Genomic DNA, 26,036 nt, shown 5'->3' with positions numbered 1-26,036 from the left:
TTCGGCCCAGGAGACTGCAACTGCTCTTGAGTGAGATTTAAGATATTACAGAGCCGTCTTGTTTACGGCTTTGTAAGCCTCACAGATGGCTAATCGGATCCAACAGAAACGGGATCTTTTAGAAGCCTTTCTCCTTTTATTTTTCCTGTTGACGTAATAGGCTGTTGTCCAATCTCCATTTTTTTTCTTTTTTTTGTAGCTTCTACGTATTGGAGGACTGATCGCTTTTCATTAAGATTGCGAAATATCCCTTCCTGTTCCTTTTTTTAGTTTAGAAAGGAAGAGATGACAATATCCTGGGATCTATGGAAGAAAGTTTTGGTCTAATTTAAAAAGGAGGTTATCTTCCAGAATTGTCTGGAAAGGTTCTTGGACAGATGGAGCCTGTAATTTGTAGGATATAGTGACTAAAATGGAGACTGCATAGTCAGGAGTCTGATTGGAATAAAGTCTAATGGCTCACCAGAAGATAGATGTCAAGATCTGTAGCAGATTAGGACATGCACCAATATAGGACATGCAGTGTTTTACGCAGCGGACACTTACTGCGTGAAAACTCAAGCATGTGTGAACGTCCCCATTGAAATCAATAGGTTGGTGTGCTGCGCATGATTTCTATGCGCAGCACACGGACGTTATTCACGTTCGTGTGAATGGGCCCTAAGGCAGAAAGGAACTAAACTATATGCAGGAAGCTCACTAGTCTGGTCTCACCCTTATGGCTTACTATAAAAGTCTTGCATTTCCCGATTGCCAAGCAGGCAAACAAGGCAGGAAAGCCAGAGAGGCAAAAGTCAGGAGAAACTAGACAACAGATTCAGCAGTGGCCCTGTTAGTGCCATCAAGAGCTCATTGAGAAGAATACTGCCTGAGACGGAAGTTTCTGGGTTTAAATTCCGACAGTACTCAACTTCCAGGATCTCCTCTGGACATCCTAGGGGCTGGCTTGTTAGCATATATCTGATTAAATTATTTTGTAAGCCTGAGAGCATAGAAATTGTCTTCTGGTTCCCAAGATTTCTCCTCAGATCCACACTTCTTCCACTGGATCAAGTACTGTAGCTTATTCTGATAGATTCTTAAGTCCAAGATCTTTTCAACAATACACCGTGTTCCAAATTATTATGCACATTGGATTTAAGTGTCATAAGCATTTAATTATTAGTTTTTCAATTAAACTCATGGATGGTATTGTGTCTTAGGGCTCTTTGGATCATTGTAATCTATCTCAGACACCTGTGATAATTAGTTTGCCAGGTGTGCCCAATCAAAGGAAAACTACTTAAGAAGGACGTTCCACATTATTAAGCAGGCCACAGGTTTCAAGCAATATGGGAAAGAAAAAGGATCTCTCTGCTGCCGAAAAGCGTGAAATAGTGCAATACCTTGGAAAAGGTATGAAAACATTGGATATTTCAAGAAAACTTAAGCGTGATCATCGTACTGTGAAAAGATTTATGGCTGATTCAGAGCACAGACGGGTTCGTTCAGATAAAGGCATAATGAGGAAGGTTTCTGCCAGACAAATGAATAGTATTAGGAGAGCAGCTGCTAAAATGCCATTGCAAAGCAGCAAAAAGGTATTTGAAGCCGCTGGTGCCTCTGGAGTCCCGTGAACCTCAAGGATCCTCCAGAGGTTTGCAAGTGTGCATAAAGCTATTATTCGGCCACCCCTAAACAACGCTCACAAGCAGAAACGGTTGCAGTGGGCTCAGAAATACATGAAGACTAATTTTCAAACCGTGTTGTTTACTGATGAGTGCCGTGCAACCCTGGATGGTCCAGATGGATGGAGTAGTGGATGGTTGGTGAATGGCCACCATGTCCCAACAAGGCTGCGACGTCAGCAAGTAGGTGGCGGAGTCATGTTTTGGGATGGAATCATGGGGAGAGAGCTGGTAGGCCCCTTTAGGGTCCCTGACGGTGTGAAAATGACCTCTGCAAAGTACGTAGAGTTTATGACTGACCACTTTCTTCCGTGGAACAAAAAGAAGAACCGTGCCTTCCGTAGCAAAATTATCTTCATGCATGACAATGCACCATCTCATGCAGCAAAGAATACCTCTGTGTCATTGACTGCTATGGGCATAAAAGGAGGGAAACTCATGGTGTGGTCACCATGTTCCCCTGACCTCAACCCTATTGAGAACCTTTTGAGCATCCTCAAGCAAAATATCTATGAGGGTGGGAGGCAGTTCACATCAAAACAGAAGCTCTGGGAGGCTATTCTGACATCCTGCAAAGATATTCAAGCAGAAACTGTCCAAATACTAACAAATTCAATGGATGCAAGAATTGTGAAGGTGATATCAGAGAAGGGGTCCTATGTTAACATGTAACTTGGCCTGTTAAGTTTTTTTGGATTGAAAGAGCTTTTGATTTCTGTAAATATGACCTCCTGATGCTGCAAATTCAAGAAATTAACATTTTAGTTCTCTTTACAACCTTTAAAATGTTTTGATCTCTGTTGTGCATAATAATTTAAAACAGTGCATTTTGAGTTTTTTACTTCTAAAAAAAAAAATCTGTTATCATTAGGAGATTTGTTCAATAAAATTCACATTATACTCCAACGGTTGATGGCTTGAAGATTATACTGGCTGTCATTTGCATCGACTATTTAGGAAAATCAGCAAAAAATAACATTTGCATAATAATTTGGAACGCGGTGTATATTGTTCACCTTGCACTATCATTGTTGGTGGAGAAGGCAAATTGCAGGCCCGAAAATTATTTTCCTGAAATGACTTGAAAATAGAGCAATGAATAACAGAATGGACCTTCATGGTCTCCGGTCATAGACTGTCGGTTCCCACCGATCATATACTGATGACCAGGGCCGGCCTTAGGGGTGTGCGACCTGTGCCTTTGCACAGGGCGGATCACTCCAGCAGGTGGAAGGGGGCGCTGCGTTGGCTCCCTTCCCCTGCTTGTTTCAGAAGCCCCAGGGCTCGGCGATTCAGCAGTCGTCTTTCCACCCGGGCGCTTCTTCACTCAGTAGCGTCGCTACCGCTGTAGCAGCCATAGCGGCTGCTAGTGGCGACACATGAGGGCGGCGGCACCGCTAGCAGCCGCTGCGGTTCTTACAGGGGTAGCGACGGGATTTTAGAAGAGCAGGGAGGTATCTCCCTGCTCTGCTATCAACTAGCGCCACTGTAGCTCCCTGAAGGAGCGGAATCCCTGTGTGGCCGTGGATTTCGCTCCTGGAGCTCTCCGCTTGATTTCTCTGTCCATGTATGGACAGTGACATCAGGGAAAACAGAATTCCTGTCCACAGCATTGCAGATATCGTGGGCCACCATAAATGACGGGGAATCAGTATTATGAGCACCCGCGTGCCTAGGCAGTTTGGAGCTGTGCCCCCAGCGAAGGATTCTCCCCCTGTCTGCCAACCGCACAAAAGTCCTCCCCGGAGGGATGTCACTAACTTGAAGAGGATTAGCAGAAATAATAAAGGATGGGTCAATGATACTTTGCGGAGGCTCCACAGTGTCCTCTGCTTCAAATGACCTGGACAGGGCATCAGCCCTCACATTTTTGTCCACGTGCCGGTAGTGGAGCACAAACTGGAACCGTGCGAAGAACAGCGACCACCTGGCTTGACGGGCCGCTGGGCCGACTGGAGGTAGGTGAGGTTCTTTGGTCCATATATATCAGGATGGGATGAGCTGTGCACTCTAATAGTTGTCTCCACTCCTCCAGAGCCAATTTGATGGCCAGTAACTCCCGATCCCAAATAGAGTAAGTCTTCAGTAATAATCACAGACCACTGCCCTCCCTTTGGAACCCCTCTTGAACAGAAGTGCACCTGCACCAACAGAGGAGGCGTCCACCTCCAACGAAAACTGTTGAGACATTTCATGATGATGGAGGGTTGAGGCTGACGTGAAGGCACTCTTAAGGCTATTGAATGCAGATTCTGCCTCTGGGGTCCACACCTTGGCGTTCATACCTTGGTTAGAGTAGAGATGGGAGTCGTCGGTGAAGAGAAGTTTGGAATAAACTGCCGGTAGAAGTTGGCAAATCCCAAAAAACGACATATGGACCTCAGGCCTTGAGGATGTGGCCATTCCAGGATGGACTTTACTTTCTCAGGATACATCTTGAGGCCGTGATCCGAGATGATGTAGCCCAGGAAGGGTAGAGAGTTCTTCTCAAACACGCATTTCTCCAGCTTGGCATACAAACGATTCTCCGTTAATCGCAGCAAAACTTGACAGTCATGCCACCGATGCGTCGTCGGATATGGAAAGAAAATCAAAATATCATCGAGATAGACCACAACATAGACATAGAGGTGATCTCAGAATATATCTTTGACGAATTCTTGGAAGACCGCGGGAGCGTTACACAGACTGAAGGGCATTACCAGGTATTCAAAGTGCCCGTCTCAAATGTTGAATGCCGTCTTCCATTCGTCAACCCAGGCGAATCCAGATCAAGTTGTAAGCCCCACGCAGGTCTAGTTTAGAAAAAATCTTGGCTCTTCGTATGCGGTCAAATAGTTCGGAAATTAGTGTCAACGGATATTTGTTCTTGACCGTGATTTGATTGAGACAACGGTATTCGATGCAAGGCCAAAGAGATACGACTTTTTTCATGACAAGGCAGAGTATTTTTGTATGAAACCCCGCTCCAGATTCTCCTTGATATAGGCCGACATGGACTGAGTCTTTGGCAAGGAGAGAGGGTATACCCGTCCACGGGGAAGGGACGCATTTGGAACCAGTTCAATGGGGCAGTTATAAGCCCAGTGTGGGGGCAGCATCTCAGCCTCCCTCCTGCTGAAGACATCCGCAATCTGAGCAAAATTATGGGGTAATCCTGCCAATGACTAAGGCAGAGGAGGCTGGACAGGATAGATCTGCAACAGACAGCGAGTGAGATAATTTGGAGCCCCATTGGAGAACCTCTCCAGAATTCCAGTCCAGGACTGGGGCATGTAGTCGAAGCCAAGGCAGATCCAGTAGAACAGGATTGACAGATTTGGGCAAAACAAGACACAAAATTAGTTCCGAATGAAGCGCTCCAACTTGGAGCTTCAGTGGCTTGGTTTCAGATACAATCAGATCGGGCAGAGGCAGTCCATTCACCGAGGAACAGCCAAAGACGTCTCCAGAGGAACTGTGGGCAACTGGAGATGATCCACTAGGTATTTTTGGATGAAGTTTGCCGCGGACCCGGAGTACAGATAGGCGGAGACCCGGTGCATCTTTTTGCTGGACACTATGGTCACGGGGATGGACAGTTTTGAAGAGAATCTTTTGTTCAGCGCCCTTTCGCCTAGGGTTGTCACAACCAATCCTAGGCACTAGAGTTTTTTGGCTTCTAAGGGCACAAACGCACAACAAGGCTGAAATACAGACAAAGTCCTGAAGTGCGTCTGCGGTGTTTCTCCTGGGCGGACAATTTGAGCCGATCCACTTGCATGGGCTCCTCTGGTGGAACAATTGGTGAGGACGACAGGGATTGCTGAAAGTAGGCGCCAGACTGGGAAATCTTCTCTCCCGACGAACCTCTTGGGATCGCTTCCGGATCCTCATGTCAATCCGGGTAGCAAGCAGAAAGAGGTCATCCAGGGTAGGTGGCAGTTCACGAGCGCCAAGTTCGTCTTTAATCTCGGATGACAGTCCCTCCCAGAATATAGCCACCAACGTCTCATTGTTCCAGGACAGCTCTGCTGCTAGGGTGGGGAACTGAATGGCGTACTCGCCCACAAAGATGTTTCCCTGGCGAAGGATCAGCAGAGATGCAGCTGCTGACAAGACTCGTCCAGGTTCCTCAAATACCGTGTGAAAAGTCTGTAGGAAACACTGGAAGTCACGGGTCTCTGGCATTCCCAGATAGGATTTTCCCATGCTAGGGCCTTGCCAGAAAGGAGGGAGATGATGAAAGTGATCCTTGCGCCATCGGTGGAGAATGCTTGGCATGTAGACTAAAGTGGATCTGGCACTGGTTCAGAAATCCCCTGCAGGTACTCGCGTCTCCGTCGTAGCGAGGAGGTACTGGCAGCGAGAATCGGGAGTCAGTACTGATACTGACAGGAGGTGTTGTAGGAGGACCAGCCGAAGCAACAGGAACAGGTGCTGTGATGACTGCAGCTTGCACATCCACTTGCTGTGCAATTGAGTTCACTGCCAGGAGGAGTTGGTCTTGTCGAAAGTCTCGCAGGTCTGCCTGCATGGCTTGTGACGTCGTCATGGCTTCGGGTTGACCAACGGGGTCCATGGCCTGAGCGTACTGTCATGATCCGTGGGTATGTGGATCCACTAGGCTGCACCACTGTAGCGGAGTAGCAGCTGGCAAAATAACAGTCCTAGTACAAAAGTACCTTTAATAGTCCAGACAGTAATGAAGGCTCGGCACAGATAGACTTGTAGACACCAGACGTGGTGTATATCAGCAGGCGTGACCGGTGGCACAACACGACTCCAACCGGTTAAGGCACAAGAACAGTTATAGCACGGGATACAGGATACAGGTAGCAGGGCACGGGAACAGGATAACACTAAGGGACCATTTGCTAAGACTAACATGGGTAAACATAAAAACGCTCAGGCAATTAATGAAAGGGCAGAACCCTTTTTATAGTCCAGGGTGATCATGGGCTAATTACAGATTTTACTTGTGTGTGCACTGGCCCTTTAAGGCCGGGGGTGAGTGTGCGCCCCCTATGGGAACTAGTTGCAGCGATGTGGAAATGAGTACCGGCATCTCAGGTGGGAGATGCTGCCCGGAACTCACTTGTCCATAGCCGCGGCTGTCGGGGGGCAGGTAAGCACGACGGTCTGCGGCTGTGGACGTTACAGTGGGGAACTAATCTGATTGTCTGGGTTAGTGCATTCAAAAGGACTGGTGCAGCACGCAAAATGTTTTGGAGATGGGAGTGGGAGGTTTGGATTTTGGAGGATGTTAATTTAAGGTCATTGGCAAAACGTAGAACATGGGTAGGGTGATAGACAGAGATGAGGGAGGAGATGTAAGGAGGTGCAGCACTGGGGAGAGCATTGTGGGTGAGACTAATATGTTTACATTTTATTCTGAAGGGAATGGGCGACCAGTGCAGTGACTGGCACAGGGTAGAGGCGTTGATGGAGTGCTTTACTGTAGTGACAGGCACAGGGTAGAGGCGTTTGTGTAGTGGTTTAGTGTAGTGACTGGCACAGTGTAGAGGCATTTGTGTAGCGGTTTGTCAGTAAGAAAAGAGCGGATTCTGGAGATGTTTTTGGAATGACGGTAACAGGAGCGTGAAAGTGATTGAATATGAGGAGTAAAGGAAAGATCTGAATCAAATGTAACCCCAAGACAGCGGGCGTGCTGCCCGGGAGGGAGGGTAGTGATAGAGACAGTGGGCGTGCTGCCCGGGAGTGATGGTAGTGATAGAGACAGTGGGTGTTCGGCCCAGGAGTGATGGTAGTGATAGAGACAGTGGGCGTGCTGCCCGGGAGTGATGGTAGTGATAGAGACAGTGGGCGTGCTGCCCGGGAGTGATGGTAGTGATAGAGACAGTGGACAGACAATCACTGGTGTTCTGTATTAAAGCGGGGGGTAACGTCACAGGAAAAGGTATATAATTGGGTGTCACGAAAGGACATTACTGGAAGGAGGTATAAGAGGAGAGAACTACAACTGCCAGCATGTTCAGGCTGTTATTATGAGATATCAGAGGACATTACATGAGGAGGTATAAGAAGAGAGAACTACAACTCCCAGCATGTCCAGGCTGTTATTATGGGATATCAGAGGATATTACAGGAGGAGGTATAAGAGGAGAGAACTACAACTCTCAGCATGTCCAGGCTGTTATTATAAGATATCAGAAGACATTACAGGAGGAGGTATAAGAGGAGAGAACTACAACTCCCAGCATGTCCGGGCTGTTATTATGGGATAACAGAGGACATTACTGGAGGAGGTATAAGAGGAGAGAACTACAACTCCCAGCATGTCCAGGCTGTTATCATGGGATAACAGAGGACATTACAGGAGGAGGTATAAGACGAGAGAACTACTACTCCCAACATGTCCATGCTGTTATTATAGGATATCAGAGGACATTACAGGAGGAGGTATAAGAGGAGAGAACTACAACTCCCAGCATGTCCAGGCCTCCCAGCTCTCGCACAACTGCTGACTATAGAAAAAGATAAAACACTGACTCCATCATTTCTCCTCCATATAAACTGCACAGCACAGGAGATCTCACAGAGCAGCTTCTCACTGCTGAGCCCCGCCCCCTCCCATGACGTCATCACAGCTCCTGCAGTCAGTGGTATATACAATGTTTAGCTCCGCCACATGTGACTGATCACGTGATGTCATCACAGGTCCTGCAGTCACTAGGTATTATATCCTCTCCTCTTGACCTCCGCCCCCCATGTGACTGATCACGTGACTTCCCCATAGCTCCTGCAGTCAGTATTGAGCAGCCACATATGAGGTGCAGGTCGGGTATGTATGACGTGTAGTGACATTGTATAAGTCTCTGTAGTAATAATTGTAAATATACGACCCCAGAAGTCTATACAGGCAGCGGTGGTTGTCATGGATATAAACCAACAACCACTAGAGAGATCCGCTCCCTCCAGAATCACAACATAAAGAACAATCCATAGAAAACGAGCACCACATATTCTGCAGAACTTGACTGTCAGAGGAAACAACGAGATATAAGGAGAGGGGACGCCGCTGCCAAAGAGCTGACATTCTACCGGAGATGAGGGGACAGCAAAACAAGCGTAAACGGCGGATTGTGGCGGTAAAGCGATTGTTGACGATAGCAGGCGTATATATAATTATAGCTTCAGGACAGTACAATATGCGCCAAATGTATCAAGAGGTGTGCGCCTTTTAATTTGGTGTCTTTTAACCCCTTAACGCTCAGTGACGTACTATTACGTCATGGAAAGCTCCCTGTTCGCGCTCCATGACCTAATAGTACGTCTCGGGAGTAAAGGCCGTTTCGGCCATCCTCCCGACACATACAGGAGATGTGACAGCTGCTGTGTCGTACAGCGGCTGTCACAGCTCCTACAGCGGGGACCGATCGCTGTGTCCCCGCTGATTAACCCCTTAAAAGCCGTGTTGAATAGAGATCGCGGCTTTTTAGGGGTTAAGCTGCCGTTGCCGGCCTGCTACGCGATAGCGGCCGGCGATGGTGACTATGGCAACCGGACACCAAACAATGGCCATAGACGGAAGCCTAGTGGGTCCTGACAACGTCAGGACCCACTATGCTTGCTGTCAGTGAGTAGCTGACAGTTCTAATACACTGCACTACGCATGTAGTGCAGTGTATTAGAATAGCGATCAGGGCCTCCTGCCCTCAAGTCCCCTAGTGTGACAAAGTAAAAAAGATGTGTAAAAGTAAGAAAATAAAAGTTTTAAAAGTAAAAATCCCCCTTTTTCCCTGATCAGTCATTTATTATTAATAAAAATATATAAACAAACAAATAAACTATACATAATTGGTATCGCCGCGTCCGTAACGGCCTGAACTACAAAATTATTTCGTTATTTATCCTGCACGGTGAACGCCGTAAAATAAATTATAATAAACCGTACCGGAATCACAATTGTTTGGTCACTTCACCTCCCAAAAAAGAGATCAAAAAGTCGCATGTACCGAAAAATGGTACTGTTCGAAACTACAGTTCGTTACGCAAAAAATAAGTCCTCGCACGGCTTTATTGATTGAAAAATAAAAACGTTCTGGCTCTTAGAATAAGGTAACACAAAAAGTGAATGATTGTTTACAAAACGTATTTCATTGTGCAAACGCCATAAGACATAAAAAAAAACTATAAATATCTGGTATCGCCGTAATCGTATCGCCCCGCAGAATAAAGTGAATATGTCATTTATAGCGCACGATGAACGCAGTAAAAAAAATAGAATAAAAAAGAATAGTTGAATTGCGGTTTTTTAGTCACCACGCCACCTAAAAATAGAATAAAAACTGATCAAAAAACCGCATGCACCCCAAGAAAACTACAATGGATTCCTCAAGGGGTTTAGTGTCCAAAATGGGGTCACTTTTGGGGGGTTTCCAATGTTTTGGCACCACAAGACCTCTTCAAACCGGACACCGGTGCCTAATAAAAAAGAGGTCTCATAATCCACTAGGTGCGCCTTTGCTTCTGAGGCCGGTGCTTCAGTCCATTACCGCACTAGGGCCACATGTGGGATATTTCTAAAAACTGCAGAATCTGGGCAATAAATATTGAGTTGCGTTTCTCTGATAAAACCTTTTGTGATGTAAAAAAAATTATATAAAGAGGATTTTCTGACAAAAAAAACTTACATTTCACACCTACTTTGCTCTAAATTCCTGTGAAACACCTAAAGGGTTCATAAACTTTCTAAATGCTGTTGTGAATACTTTGAGGGGTCTAGTTTGTAAAATGGGGTGTTTCATAGGGGTTTCTAATATATGGGCCCCTCAAAGCAACTTCAGAACTGAACTGGAACCTAAAAAAATAAATAAATGAGGCAATACTTTGCTTCTTACATTATACTGATAATGAGTCGTGCCCACCCCGAGGTGACCCCAGTTTTGACCGTTAGTATAAACGGAGACCCCTATTAGACCGTTTCAGTGCCCGGTTTTCCCAAACATACACCCCTGAGAAGTGTATTTCTATTGATGAGTCCCTGGTACATTTTAAAGGGAGGGTTCAATTCCGCCAGTACCTGCCGGGTAAGAGGGCAAGGTATGGCGTGAAGATGTATAAGCTGTGCGAGAGTGCATCAGGGTATACCTACAAATTTAGGATATATGAAGGAAAGGCCACCCCAAAACCAGACTGCATCCTGGACTACAATAGGTACATGGGAGGTGTGGACTTGTCAGATCAAATCCTGAAGCCCTACAGCGCCATGCGGTGTGGTATAAGAAGCTGGCCGGGCACATCATACAGATGGCATTGTACAACGCGTACGTGCTACGTCGATGTACAGGCCAGACGGGAACTTTCCTGGAATTTCAAGAAGTGATTATCAAGAACCTAATCTTTAGGGACCAAGAAAGGGGGGCACCCAGTACTTCTGGAAGCGAGGCCACACGCATCGTACCAGGGCGGCAACACTTTCCAGGGGAAGTTCCCCAAACCGGTGGAAAGGGAAAGAGTCAAAAGAGGTGCAGAGTCTGCTATAAGAGGGCTATAAGGGATGACACAATATATCAATGCGACTCGTGTCCCGAATAACCAGAACTCTGTATGAAAGAGTGTTTTAAAATTTATCATACATCCCTTGGTTTATAATTTACCCCAATTTTACTTACCCTGACGCCCCCCTCACAGCTTATCCCCCCTCGTCTTTCCCCTCTGAGCCCTGCTGTGTGCCCAGGCAGCTGATAACAGCCACATGTAGGGTATTGCCGTACCCAGGAGAACCCACATTACAGTTTATTGGGTGTAGGTCTCCGGTCAAAATGCTCACTACACCTCTAGATGAATGCCTTAAGGGTGTAGTTTTTAAAACGGGGTCACTTCTTGCGGGTTTCAACTGTACTGGTACCTCAGGTGCTTCTGCATACATGACTTCGCACTAGAAAATCCCCAGTAGGCCAAATGGTGGTCCTTTCCTTCTGAGCCCTCCCATGGGCCCAAACGGCAGTTTATCACCACAAATGGGGTATTGCTGCACTCAGAACAAATTGTGCAACAGAATGGGGTATTTTGTTTCATGTGAAAATAAGAAATTTTCAGCCAAAACGACATATTATTTGAAAAAAATAATTTTGTTTTCATTCCCAGCCCAATTCAAATACGTTCTGTGAAAAAACTATGGGGTCAAAATGGTCACAACACCCATAAATGAATTCCTTGAGGGGTGTAGTTTCCAAAATGGGGTTATTTGTGGTTGGTTTCTATTGCTTTGATACCTCTGGGGCTCTGCAAATGTGACATGGCACCCGAAAACCAATCCAGCAAAATCTGGACTCCAAAGAACAAATAGCGCTCCTTTGCTTTTGAGCCCTCCCATGGGCCCAAACAGCAGTTTATCACCACAAATGGGGTATTGCCGCACTCAGGACAAATTGGGCAACAAAATGGAGTATTTTATTTCTTGTGAAAATAAGACTTTTTGAGCTAAAATGACATATTATTGGAAAAAAATATATTTTTTTCATTCCCAGCCCAATTCAAATAAGTTCTGTGAAGAAACTATTGGGTCTAAATGGTCACATTATCCATAAATGAATTCCTTGAGGGGTGTAGTTTCCAAAACGGGGTTACTTCTGGTGGGTTTTCATTGCTTTAATACCTCTGGGGCTCTGCAAATGCGACATGGCACCCGAAAACCAAACCAGCAAAATCTGCACTCCAAAGAACACACAGCCCTTCTTTCCTTCTGAGGCCTCCCATGAGCCCAAACGGCAGTTTATCACCACAAATGGGGTATTGCCACACTAGGGACAAATTGGGCAACAAAATGGAGTATTTTATTCCCTGTGAAAATAAGAATTTTTCATAAAAAATTACATCTTATTGGAAAAAATGAAATTTTTTTTAATGTCACAGCCCAATTGAAATAGGTGTTGTCAAAAAACTGTGCTGTCAAAATGCTAACAACAACCATAAATGAATTCCTTGAGGCGTGTAGTTTCCAAAATGGGGTCACTTCTGGTGGGTTTCCATTGCTTTGATACCTCTGAGGCTCTGCAAATGCGACATGGCACCCGAAAACCAATCCAGCAAAATCTGGACTCCAACAAACACATAGCGCTCCTTTCCTTCTGAGCCCTCCCATGAGCCCAAACGGCAGTTTATCACCACAAATGGGGTATTGCCGCACTAAGGACAAATTGGGCAACAAAATGGGGTATTTTGTTCCCTGTGAAAATAAGAAATTTTGATCACAAATGACATTTTATTGGAAAAAATTACATTTTTTTCATTTCACAGCCCAATTCAAATACGTGCTGTGAAAAAACTGTGTGGTCAAAATGGTAACAACAACCATAAATGAATTCCTTGAGGGGTGTAGTTTCCAAAATGGGGTCACTATTGGGGGATTCCTACTATTTTGGCACCTCAACACCTCTTCAAACCTGGCATGCTGCCTAAAATATATTCTAATAAAAAAAAGAGGACTCAAAATGCACTAGGTGCTTCTTTGCTTCTAGGGCTTGTGTTTTAGTCCACGAGCGCAGTAGAGCCACATGTGGGACATTTATAAAAACTGCAGAATCTGGACAATACATATTTAGTAGTGTTTCTCTGGTAAAACCTTCTGTGTTACAGAAAAAAAAATGAATAAAATTGAAATTCAGCAAGAAAAATGAAATTTGAAAATTTCACCTCCACTTTGCTTTAATTCCTGTGAAATGCCTGAAGGGTTAAAAAACTTTCTAAATGCTGTTTTGAATACTTTGAGGGGTCTAGTTTTTTAAATGGGGTGTTTTATCAGGGTTTCTAATACATAGGCCCCTCAAAGCCACTTCAGAACTGAAAAGGTACCTTAAAAAAAAGGCTTTTGAAATTTTCTTAAAAATATGAGAAATTGCTGTTTATGTTCTAAGCCTTGTAACGTCAAAGAAAAATAAAAGAATGTTCAAAAAATGATTCCAATCTAAAGTAGACATATGGGAAATGTGAACTAGTAACTATTTTGGGTGGTATAACTGCCTGTCTTACAAGCAGATGCATTTAAATTCTGTAAAATTCTATTTTTTCAAAATTTTCTCTACATTTTGCAATTTTTCACCAATAAACACTGAATATATCGACCAAATTTTACCACGAACATGAAGCCCAATGTGTCACAAGAAAACAAACTCAGAATCGCTTGGGTAGGTTTAAGCATTTTGATATTATTACCACATAAAGTGAAATATGTCAGATTTGAAAAATGGGCTCTGAGCCTTAAGGCCAAAACTAGGCTGCGTCCTTAAGGGGTTAATAAATTTGGCGCATTTTACTCCGACGAACTTCAGTTCCTTTACCATTTTCAAGATGTGTGTTTGCCAGAGGCCAGCCTTAATAAAGGCAGTACATAATTATTACTGTGTGAGCGATCTAACAATCACATAATAAAGTCTACTAGTGGAAATGGAAAAAAAAAAAATAATGTTTCATCAAATTTTTAGAAGTTAAGAAAAAAAGACTACAATTTTTTGCAAAAAATTATGCAATAGAAAAAGTAAACCTCATTGGTGTCGTTGCGTCCGAAAAAAAAAAAAACCTCTTAAAAACCACGATATTTACCCGCCGGGAAAACACCATTGGAAAAACATTCACTATTCCAGAATTGCTGTTTTTTGTTTTTTTTCACTTCGCAGCTCGAAAATGATATCAATAAAAACTATGGCTCGCCTTGTAAACTACAAGCCTCACACGACAGGAAAATCCAAAAGTTCTGGCTCTCAGAATATGGTGACACAAAATAAATGTTTTAACTTGGTAAAAGTAATAAAAGATAAAGAAAACAATATAAATCTGGTATCGTCGTAATCGTATTGACACCCAGAATAAAGTTTCTTACTATGGTACATTATATAATACGATTTAAAGATTTTTTTTATGATGTGTCTGGGTGATGACTGTATCATTGTGTGTCAGGTTCCTATAAGATATGAGGACGTCACCATCTATTTCCCCATGGAGGAGTGGGAGTATATAGAAGAACACAAGGATCTGTACAAGGACCTCATGATGGAGGACCACGGGAACCGCACATCACCGAGTAAGAGGGATCTGTGCAAGGACGTCATGATGGAGGACCATCGGAACCGCACATCATCGGGTAAGAGGGATCTGTTACTCTAGATTACTTTCCTCACACCATTGTGGTCATCTCAGGGCAAAGTGAGTCATTGCACATTCCATCATCCTTTGTGTAAGTGCATGAAGCCTTCCTTTCGCCATGGGCAGTTAATCTATATGGAGCATTGACTTTGAGGGTATCAGTTTTTCTTTATTTTTTATGCCCACCATATGGGCAGACCTTCTGTATAATTGTCCGGGATCCTGGAAAGAAGCACAGAATAACTCACACATATATTTATAAAACTCAACATATATACTCTACTCGGCCAAAGGAATATAAAGGCTGTCCCGTAGTCCTGCACTTGTGCCTACAGATCAGAACAGTCACTTCTTTATCTGGCCTGAGTCTGCATTGTCGGGGCTGTCGAATTCCGATATGCAAACATTAGCATGAAAATGGCTCATATTGAAGCATTTAAAGTGGATCTGTCAGATCTTCTCCCCCTATCTGAGGGTAGCATAGGATAGACAGGGATATGCTGGGTTCGGAGATGTATCATTTTCATTATTTTCATGTAAAAAGCAGTTTAGATGCCACCAGGACACATACAGAAAGCCTGTGAGTCCTGCTTCCCCCGATCATAGAGGGTGATTTAGGAGAATAATAGTTACACCGCACTCCAAATGAACGCGATTAGAAATATTTCTTACAATTTCATCCCAAACTGGGAATTTTCACGAGGAAAACCTTCAATATATGGTTTGTTTGCATTTAAAGTTAAATCATTATTAGATTAAAGGGGTTTTCCTATCATGGCTATCCACAGGAAATGCCATAAATGTGCGATCGATGCGGGTCCCACCTCTGTGATCTATTTCTAGAATGGGGCCCTCCGACCCCATCCTAACTTCTCTTTCTCTCGCTGCTCTCCGGCCACTATTTGGCGATGTGGTCGGGACTACAGAAACAGCTGAACTCGCCGTGCTGTGCTGCTTCTGTAACTTCTTGTCACTTCTCTGGGAGTTACGGAAACGGCGTAGCTCCACTAGCTCGGCTGTTTCTAAGTTATGAGGTGGTATTCCCGGCAACCTCGTAATTCAGTGGCCGGAGAGCAGAGGGAGTGAGACAAAGTTGGATGGGGTCCGGAGGCCCCGTTCTAGAGACAGGTGTGGATATGACAAAAAATTTCCAAGATGGGAAAACCTCTTTAAAGAGACCACGTGACAGAAATGTTTCGTTCTCCTGGACCTTTTATTAAAGATATATGTATGGTATGTCAACAGTGTAACCGAATATTCCTAATCACGTTGCGCATTTGCATGGGCTGAAAAAAGATACATCCATCAAGATCAATTATACATCATTCATTACGAAATTATATATAGATCTCTATGACATTTGTCAAACCATAGCTTAACTACTCTAACCGTAAAGAACCCTTTCCAATATGGATGTTGATGTTGCCTTTACTCCACACGTAATGAATGTTCCCTGGACCTTTGGGTCTTAATCTAGTTCTAAGTAACCTCACTAAACCACCATTGAACTTTCGCAGTGTAAATCCAGTTATACAAGAAAAACTATTATGATGCAATACAATAATTTTCTAAATAATTTTATTATAGTATAATAAACTGTAATATTATCACATATGTTTGATTCCCATAGATGGTTCCAATACGAGATCAGCATCAGAGAAATGGCCCTGTCCTCTGCATTCACAGGATTGTCATGAGGTCCAACAGGATCACGAGGTATAAAGAACTGAAGTCTTCCATAACAATATATCATTTAGGATTAAAGTCATTAGAACAAAGTTATTTTTTGGAGCGGATCTGTCACCTATATATGTTGACCTAAATAAGGGTTGCACTTCACAGGGTCAGGGACAAAATATTGTGCCGTTTGGCTAAAAGGAGCAATCAAAGATTAACGGTACTCCGCCGTTGCATTAAACGTTTCATTCCATTCGGGAATGCCCAGCAGGATATCATGGCAATGTCCCAGATGCGAGTACGCTGCTCCCGTAATGTAGGATCTGCTGAGTCGATGTCAGAGTGGTGATAAAGTCATCTTAGCCCCTTCCCGACAGCACCACCATATATATACGGCGGAGGGGGAAAATGTTGGCTCTATGTTAGAGCTGACACTTTATTGCAACAAGCGAGATCCCGCTCGTCCAACCCCTTAGATCCCTCTCGTCTAACCCCTTAGATGCTGTGGTCAATAGCAACTGCTGTGTCTTAGCCGTTACAAAATACAGTTAACTTTTTATATACCGTATTTTTCGGACTATAAGACGCACCCAGGTTTTAGACAACAGAAAATTTGAAAAAAATTCATATTTTACTACTTTTACAAAGAAAAAACTATTGGTTAAAAAAAAAAACACATTCTGAGAGCCATAACTTATATTTCTCCGTCGTTTGAGCGGTGTGAGGGCTTAGATTTTGCAGGACGAGTTGTAGTTTTTATTAGCACCATTTTTTTGGTACATACGATTTTTTTATCACTTTTTATTTCATTCTTTTTAGCGCTATGGTCACCAAAAGACAACGATTCTGGGGTTTTAAATTATTTCTTACGCCGTTCACTGTGTGAGTCAAATAATGCTATATTGCAATAGTTTCGGACTTTTACGGATGTAGCGATAGGAATTTTTTTTTTTTCTTTTTACACTCATGAAAATGTATCTAACTTTTTCTTTTACACATTTTATTAGTTCCTTTAGGGGACTCGAACCAGCGATCATTACATCACGGGTACAATACACTGCAATACATGGATGAGTTACGGAAACAGCTCAACTCGCTGAGCTACGCTGTTTCCGTATCTCCCATAGCAGTGAATGGCGGTTACAGAAGCAGCGTAGCAGGCGAGCTACGCTGTTTCCGTAACTACTATTCAGTTCTATGGGAGTTACAGAAACTGCGTAGCTCAGCGAGTTATGCTGTTTCCGTAACTCGACCATGTAACCAGGAAGTGGCCGGAAGACAGCGGTTTAGGGGGCCCCGTTCTAGAGATAGATGCAGGTCCCAGAGGTGGGACCCGCATCTATATGACATTTATGACACGCACGTTAGTCGCGGGAGCCCGGCTGTGACTCCAATCCTGGCCGTCTAACACCTTAAATGCCGTGGTCGGTCAATAGCGAACGTGACATTTAAGTTGTTTGACAGAGGGAGGGAACTCCCTCTGTCACCGTTTGGTGGCCCGCAAATGCAATCGCCGACCGCCGACGGGTTGCCTTGGCAGCCAGGAGCCTAACAAAGGCCCCCAGGCCTCCCCTGTACAAGAGGCATGGCCTAATAGATTGCCTGTCAGTTTTAAACTGACAGGAAATAATGCTTTGGTGTACAGTAGCCAAACAGTATACCAAAGCATTATATAAGCGATCAGAAGATCACAAAGTGAATTCCCCTAGTGGGACTAATAAAAAAAAATTAAAACAGTTAAATAAAGTTTATTAAAAAAAAAAAAAAAAAAAGAAGAAAAGCAATATATTATATACACCGAAAAATTGTGCAATTGAAAAAAACAACTCGTCCTGCAAAAAAACAAGCCCTCATATGGCTATATTGACATAAGAATAAAAAAGTTATGACTCTTGGAAAACGGGGAGGAAAAAATGAAACAGAATGCTTGGTCCTGAAGGCTGAAATAGACCTGGTCCTTAAGGTGTTAAAGTTAATCACAGTTGCCCCTATAAAAGAGAGGGTTATCTTTCACCCCTACACCCTATTTTGACAAATTGGTTTGGGCTAAAGATTTAAATCTTGTTGCCCGCAAATTGGCACTGCATAAATATGACAAACATTTTGATCAGGACCCATGAGAATTACGGAATAGAGAGCTTGAAACAGTTGCCGCTTTGGAAGAATTAGATATTAATATGTTAACAATAATTTTTGTGCCGTTTTGGCTAACAGGAAAAAGGACCTGTCCATATAATCTGTTGCCCTTACATAGGGTAGCATATTGAGGCTATCACGAACGGTGGGCATGTGGACCTACTGGGCCGTACCACCGTAGCGGGATAGCAGCTGGCCAAAAAGTGTACTAAGTAAAGTCTATAGTCCGAGTAAGGGTACCTGTGGTAGTACATACAGTATCGATGACTAGGCTCACATGGGACCTTGGCAGCAGACACCAGGCATGGTGTAACACAACACGACTCCATCTCTTTTAAGGCACAGGAACAAGGTAGCATGGGATACAGGTGCGGGAACACTGCGAACAGGAAAACCCTTAGGGACCATTTGTTAGACTGACACGGGAAAACACAACAACGCTCAGGCAATGAATGAAGGGGCAGGGCCCTTCTTATAGTCCAGGGTGATTAGACAATTCTAAACATGTGTGCGTGCTGGCCCTTTAAGGCCAGGACTGAGCTCGCGGTCACCCTCGTGGTCACTGCAGGCCAGGACGGCATGTGCTGGCATTTCCGTGAAGGAAGGCGTCGGCAGTGTGAGGGGAGTCTGCGGCCGTGGACGTTACAGAGGTGACAGTTTTAATAAGTATTTTTTTTTCTGTTTAGGGTGAAGATCTGCTTAATATTAAAGTTCAAGTCATAGACAAAGAAGAAGAGGAGGAGATGTACATGAGGGCTGAACGCCAGAGTAAGAAGATTTTCATTGGTTGTAAAGAAAGCAGTTTAATAATGACATATCAGCGCTGTACATATCAGTCACTGTGTGTGTGTGTTTTCTACAGATGAATCCAGAAAGAGAAATCCAGAGGAAAATCTTCGTGTTCTTCAGGATCATGAGGTAGATGGAGCCAAGCCCCCTACCTAATCTATATAGGGTCTGTTTAGACACATAAGCTAGCCAGACATAGTGATTTCAGGCGGCTGTTTTCCAAACGACTTGTTGTTTTGTGAACGCCGTTCACCGATCAATCTGTGGCCTGGTCTGGGCTTCTATTGATGGGACGCAGATCTGTTATTTGGCACAAATGACTTTCCAAGGACTGTACCCCACAACAACTAAAAATATTCAACACACAGATCAACTTTTCCATATACCTGTCTTCGGTTGGCGTCAATCGCGCTCGTTTGTATCCCGAAGAGGCAGATAGTTGGCAGAAAATAGTCTAAATCTGCCTTTTTGCCAGTGTACTGCCCGCTATAGTGATAGGTTTTTGGTGGTTTCTTTTAATAATCTGATTTTTTTTAAACTTTCTACTGAATTGTAAGTTAAATTCATACATTTGTCAAATAAGGGTGAAGATCTGACCAATATTAAACTGGAGGTTAAATTGGAAGAAGAAGAAGAAAAAGAAGAAGAAGAAGAGACACGTGTGAAAGGTGTACAGCAGTGTAAGGAAGAGGAAATTCAAGTAGATATTAGCACAGGTGAGTAAAAAACGTAAATCGAGATTTTTCGTAACGTGAATCTTCATCTTAAATATTCTATCAGAAAATTCTATTAACAGTGTAATTCTGAACATAGATCCGGCTGCTTTCCGCGTTGTACAGGATCATTTACTGGGGTCTGTTTGAAACCACACATGGTATCTATAATAACACTGACCCTGAAGAAGATTTCATCAGCATCTCTAAGTAGGGAAGCCTCAATGCTGCTGGAGCGTGCCAGGAGAGAGCATGCATGTAAAACCGCAACCTCAAATCTGTAACCACTCTGATCGACAGAGTCTAAGGCTGTTCTAAGGTGTTCGCCAGAGCCGACCGCAAGGTGCAATGCAGGCAAACCTGAGCTGGAAAAAAGACAACCAGAGGGTTAACTGAAAGTCCAAAACTAGAGCAAGGGGTAATCGGGCAAAGCAAAGATAAAAACCAGCCGGGAGCAGATAATCAGAATCAGTAAGCAGAGGGTAAACGAGACAAGCCGAGGTCACTATTCACGAGGTCCAGAATTTAGAAGTGCAGGAAATGTCAGGAGCTTGATGAGAACACCAGAAGATAGGAGAATCACAAGCAAGGGAGAGGTGGAAGAAGGTGGGATTAAATACTAATTCATACCTGACAGGCAGAAGGACAGACAAAAGAGATAGGCTCTCTCAGATAAGTTACGTTATAATACAAACAAGGCTTCAGTGATGACTATAAACATTCAATTCCTCTTTATTATAAGGTTATTCCCAACTTAGACATTTATCGCACATCTACAAGATACTCCATAAATGTCTGCTAGATGTGGATTTCCAGCTCTGGGACCCGACTTTTATTTCGCCTGGTGAGTCGGCCCCTGCCTGCATGTATGCGACACTCTCCTATCTGTTCTATGGGAGTTCTGGAAACAGCCAAGCAGCGTCCTCCGCTAGTCCACTGCCTGGAATCTGCAGCCAGCGGCCGCCTCACCAGTCGAAGCGGGGTCCGAAGAGCACCCATACTCGATATAGGTGTGGGTCCCAGAGCTGGGACCCGCATCTATCAGACAGTTATGGCTATCCAGTGGATATGACATAAATGTCTAAGCTGTAAATAACCGTTTAAGTCTATCTCTTAAGTACTGGAGAGGACCTTCTTTGGGCTCAGCCTAAATTATTTTTTTTGTCTTTTTATTGAAGTCAAAGTAGGGTAAAGGGATAGGCAAGTACAATTATTTAGGTAAGAGGGCAAATTGTCAGAGAAAATGGTGACATATATACAGAAAAATGAGCACATGGTTTGCTAACGATAAACTGAAAATATTCAAAGTAAGTCTCCAATATGTTCATGGAAGCCTGAATTCTTTGTGACGTGGATTCTACTAGATACTGGAAACCTTCATTAGAGATTCTAATTAATCTGTTAGAACTAGTCTGGTCAGAAAATGGGTGAACGGGTCACTACTCAGGTAGGCTACAAGGAACAAATATCAGTTCCTATGTCAATGTGTAGAAATTTCATTTCATCCCTTCCCTTTCTCCCATCCCTTGGTTGAGCTTGATGGACATATGTCTTTTTTTCAACCGTACTAACTATGCAACTATGTAAGGCTGTTATATTTATATTAAAGGCCTGATCGGTTGATGGACAGCAGGGTCGTTAGATAAGGTGTAATTTTCTCGAATTATCCAAATTATATTGAGTCCAGATGTACGTGATGAAGTGGCAATTGAGAGTAGATCAGACTCCCAGACTTTATCATTAATACATTATAAAAGGCTACGCAATGCTTTTAATGAAATATGTCTACTTTGCAGTTTGTAAAAACAGAAGATAATCAAATCTATGTTTAACCCTAGCAGATAATCCTAGCAAGAACTCAGAGGGACACTTCGTTTTATCTCCAAATTATAAAGTAGAAGATACGCATATCATTCAACATTCTTCAGCAGAAAACTTTACAACCCTTAATGTACGTACGGGACTTTACAATACAGATCTATCATCTGATCCCCCCAATAATGAGGAAACGTCTACTGATCAATCACAGATTGTTACCTCAAGTGCAGGTCACACAGGGGGTAAAAATTTTCGATGTGGTGAATGTGGGAAACAGTTTACAAAAAACGGAAGTCTTTTTATACACCGAAGAATTCACACAGGGGAGAAGCCATACTCCTGTTCAGAATGTGGGAAAAGTTTTCATAGAAAATCCTATCTTTCTAGACATAAAATAATTCACACAGGGGAGAAACCATTTTTATGTTCTGAATGTGGGAAACGATTTATTACTAAAGCCAGCCTCAGGGATCATCTAAGAATTCACACGGGGGAGAAACCATTTGCATGTTCTGAATGTGGGAAATGTTTTACCCAGAAGCCTTCTCTTGTTGAACATCAGAGAATTCACACCGGGGAAAAGCCGTATTCATGTGCAGTATGTGACAAGCGGTTTACCCAGAAATCATCTCTTGTTAAACATGAGAGATTCCACTCTGGGGAGAAGCCAAATCCATGTTCGGAATGTGGGAAATGTTTTGCTAAGAGATCAGGTCTTGTTGAACATCAGAAAACTCACACTGGGGAGAAGCCGTTTTCATGTTCAGAATGTGGAAAATGTTTTATTACTAAAGCCAAAGTCCGAGATCATCAGAGAAGCCACACAGGGGAGAAGCCATTTCTATGTTCTGAATGTGGAAAACGTTTTACCACAAAATCAGATCTTGCTAAACATCGAAGAATTCACACGGGGGAGAAGCCGTTTTCTTGTTCTGAATGTGGGAAATGTTTTATTAATAAAGTTAAACTCAAGATTCATCAGAGAATTCACACAGGGGAGAAGCCGTATTCATGTTCAGAATGTGGGAAATGTTTTACCCAGAAAACAAATCTTGTTAAACATCAGAGAATTCACACGGGCGAGAAGCCATTTGCTTGTTCTGAATGTGGGAAATGTTTTTCTAAGAAATTAAGTCTGGATCATCATAAGAGAACTCTGGGGTGTAGCCATATAAATGTTTGTAATGTGTAAGAACAAATCAAAACTATGGTGATCTAAGTACAGTACAGGTCAGCAGTACTGCGGGGGGTGATCTAAGTACAGGTCAGCAGTACTGCGGGGGGTGATCTAAGTACAGGTCAGCAGTACTGCGGGGGGTGATCTAAGTACAGGTCAGCAGTACTGCGGGGGGTGATCTAGGTACAGGTCTGCAGTACTGCTGGGAGTTATCTAAGTACAGGTCAGCAGTACTGCGGCGGGTGATCTAAGTAGCTCCTATGTGTAGAATTTTTTCCTTCCCTTTTCCCGTCCCTTGGTTGAACTTGATGGACATGTGTCTTTCTTCAGCCGTACTAACTATGTAATTATGTAACTATGTAAGTACAGGTCAGCAGTACTGCGGGGGGTGATCTAAGTACAGGTCAGCAGTACTGCGGGGGGTGATCTAAGTACAGGTCAGCAGTACTGCGGGGGGTGATCTAAGTACAGGTCAGCAGTACTGCGGGGAGTGATCTAAGTACAGGTCAGCAGTACTGCGGGGGGTGATCTAAGTACAGGTCAGCAGTACTGCGGGGGGTGATCTAAGTACAGGTCAGCAGTACTGCGGGGGTGATCTAGGTACAGGTCTGCAGTACTGCTGGGAGTTATCTAAGTACAGGTCAGCAGTACTGCGGCGGGTGATCTAAGTACAGGTCAGCAGTACTGCGGGGGTAATCTAAGTACAGGTCAGCAGTTCAAGCGGAGGCGATCTAAGTACAGGTCAGCAGTACTGCGGGGAGTGATCTAAGTACAGGTCAGCAGTACTGCTGGGGGTGACCTAAGTACAGGTCAGCAGTACTGCGGGGGGTGATCTAAGTACAGGTCAGCAGTACTGCGATGGGTGATCTAGGCTGCAATCCCGATGATAACATTTGGACAAATTATGTCTGTGTTAAACCAGATTTAAAGACACATGTTAAACAGCCAATAAAAGTGTTTCCTTTTTGGTGGAATTAAGCTGGATCTGCTAAAGCATTATTATATAACTTTTTATTTTATTTTATAATATAAAGATTCTTTTCTCTGACATTTGTGTGAACCTTTTTGCCACGGTCGGGCATCTGGACAGGAGCGTGGACCCACTGTGTCACAAATTGATTTGGCTTAGGGCTTAACCAGGGGATGACGACGGGTCTGAAAGGGATATCGGACGGCAGGCCTGGCAGGGATATAAAGCAGCACATGCGCAGAGTGCACAGCCGCCTGACCAGTCAGAGCATCGGGCGGTTTGCACGCTGACCTCCGTGCTAGTTATAGTGTTTCACCCTTATCCTGGTTTTGCTATATCTTGTATCTGAGCGCAATCATTTGTGACCTGTGTCTGTCTCTGACTACTCGTTTGTATATGCCCTGTATCGCAAGCTCAGCGCCGCTACATCACTGTTACTAAACCCTGGATTGTCTGACTACCCTCCTGTACTCCGGAAATGTACCACATACTCTACTCTCTATATCCCGTTTGCGGATCCCTATTACATTAGTCCGTCTTTTCCCTGGAATTCGAAATTTGACTGTTAGCTGTTACCCTTATCAACCAAATTGCCAACCTCCTAATCATTTGTATGGTACCCATTCCGCTGACAGCCAGATAATCAACCACGAGGCTGGCAAAGTTCTAGGGTCAGCCGAGTACCAGTCACTCTAACCGACGTTGTGTAAAAAAAAGGGTGCTACAGGTGAATAGTGCCACTTTCTCTGGGTATCGTAGGAAGTAGACTGTAACAGAAGGGGAGAAGCTGCCAAGTGGACACTTCTCCCTGAGCCCGTGCAGTGTAATTGGGGCACTTGTTGATATATTATGCTGCCTGCGGCTATGGCAGCATGAACGATCTGACAGGGTCCCTTTAACGGAAACACAGAGAAACTGCAGCTGCATCCCCCTACTTCTGTGTCTTACAATTCTGTATAACTGCTGGATTGATAGATTATATTGTGGCGGAGGCGGTTTCAAAACCTTTACAGGGAGCCTGCAGGCTGGCAAAACGGAGAGCTACAGGCTCCTGGAAGGTGAGGTAGTCCTCTTCATGGGCACACATCCGGGACTGCCTCTGATTGGGACAGAAAAGAGAGACACAGAGTTTAAAAAGCTCCATCTCGAGTGCTTTAACTGACCCTGTCAGATGGCAGGAAACCATAGAGATGCTTTTACACAGCTTAAATAAAGAAAAGGTCCTACTCCTAGTATACAAGTTTTTCCGGGGATACAGATCAGGGGGTCAGAATTGCCTATGGCAAATCCGACACGTGTGAACATAGCCTTACTGTTGGTGTTCAGCTTGGACCTTCACCTGATGGCAGACTCCGGTAAATGTACCTTCACTAAAAATGGTTGCGTAGCCCTGCACTATATGAAATCGCAAAACCAGCTACGCCTAAATCTGAACCCTATTCCTGAGTCTGATGTGGAAAGTAGACTTAGAAGAATCAAGTCAACCAGGAAAGTGTGTGTAGTCTCTCTGGTCAGGGACACCGGCGCGCTCTGCTCTCTCCTGCTTCCGTGCACCCTATGTCAGTAGGGGTGCGCGCGTTCTCGTAACCCGTTCTTAAAGGGCCAGCACATGCACCAGGAATATTTCTCCCAGCCTATCCCAGCACACCATGGACTGAAACTCTGCCCACTTCCTCAGTGCCTGAGCAATGTTAGTGCTAACTCAGAGTTAGTCTGCAATGGTTCCGTATCCAGTTCCCTGAAACCTCTGTCTGTGACCATCCAGTATCCTTGTCCAGTCCTGTATCTTGTGTCTAGTGTCCATGACGGCCTTAGCATCCATGATAACTCCTGTGTCCGTGACGAGTCCAGTATCCGTGCCCAGTGTCCGTGACGAGTTCAGCTTCGGATAATCCAGCACAAGCCAGCTTCCAGTAATCCGGCACCAGCCTACCATCAAGGTACCATTGACCAGTGACATATACTTGTCTGGCCAGCAGCTACTTCGTTACAGTGGGTCCACA

At 44.0% G+C, this 26,036-nt stretch overlaps 1 pseudogene; it reads left to right on the top strand.

The window, feature by feature from the left end:
* Positions 1-24,041, top strand: part of LOC142663099 (uncharacterized) — a 38,031-nt pseudogene extending 13,990 nt beyond the window's left edge.
* Positions 24,042-26,036: the final 1,995 nt, after the last annotated feature.

This window comes from Rhinoderma darwinii, chromosome 11, assembly GCF_050947455.1.
Source record: "Rhinoderma darwinii isolate aRhiDar2 chromosome 11, aRhiDar2.hap1, whole genome shotgun sequence".
Classification (NCBI taxonomy): domain Eukaryota; kingdom Metazoa; phylum Chordata; class Amphibia; order Anura; family Rhinodermatidae; genus Rhinoderma; species Rhinoderma darwinii.
The sequence above is the reverse complement of the archived record's forward strand: the minus strand, read 5'-3'. Positions and strand labels throughout refer to the sequence as shown.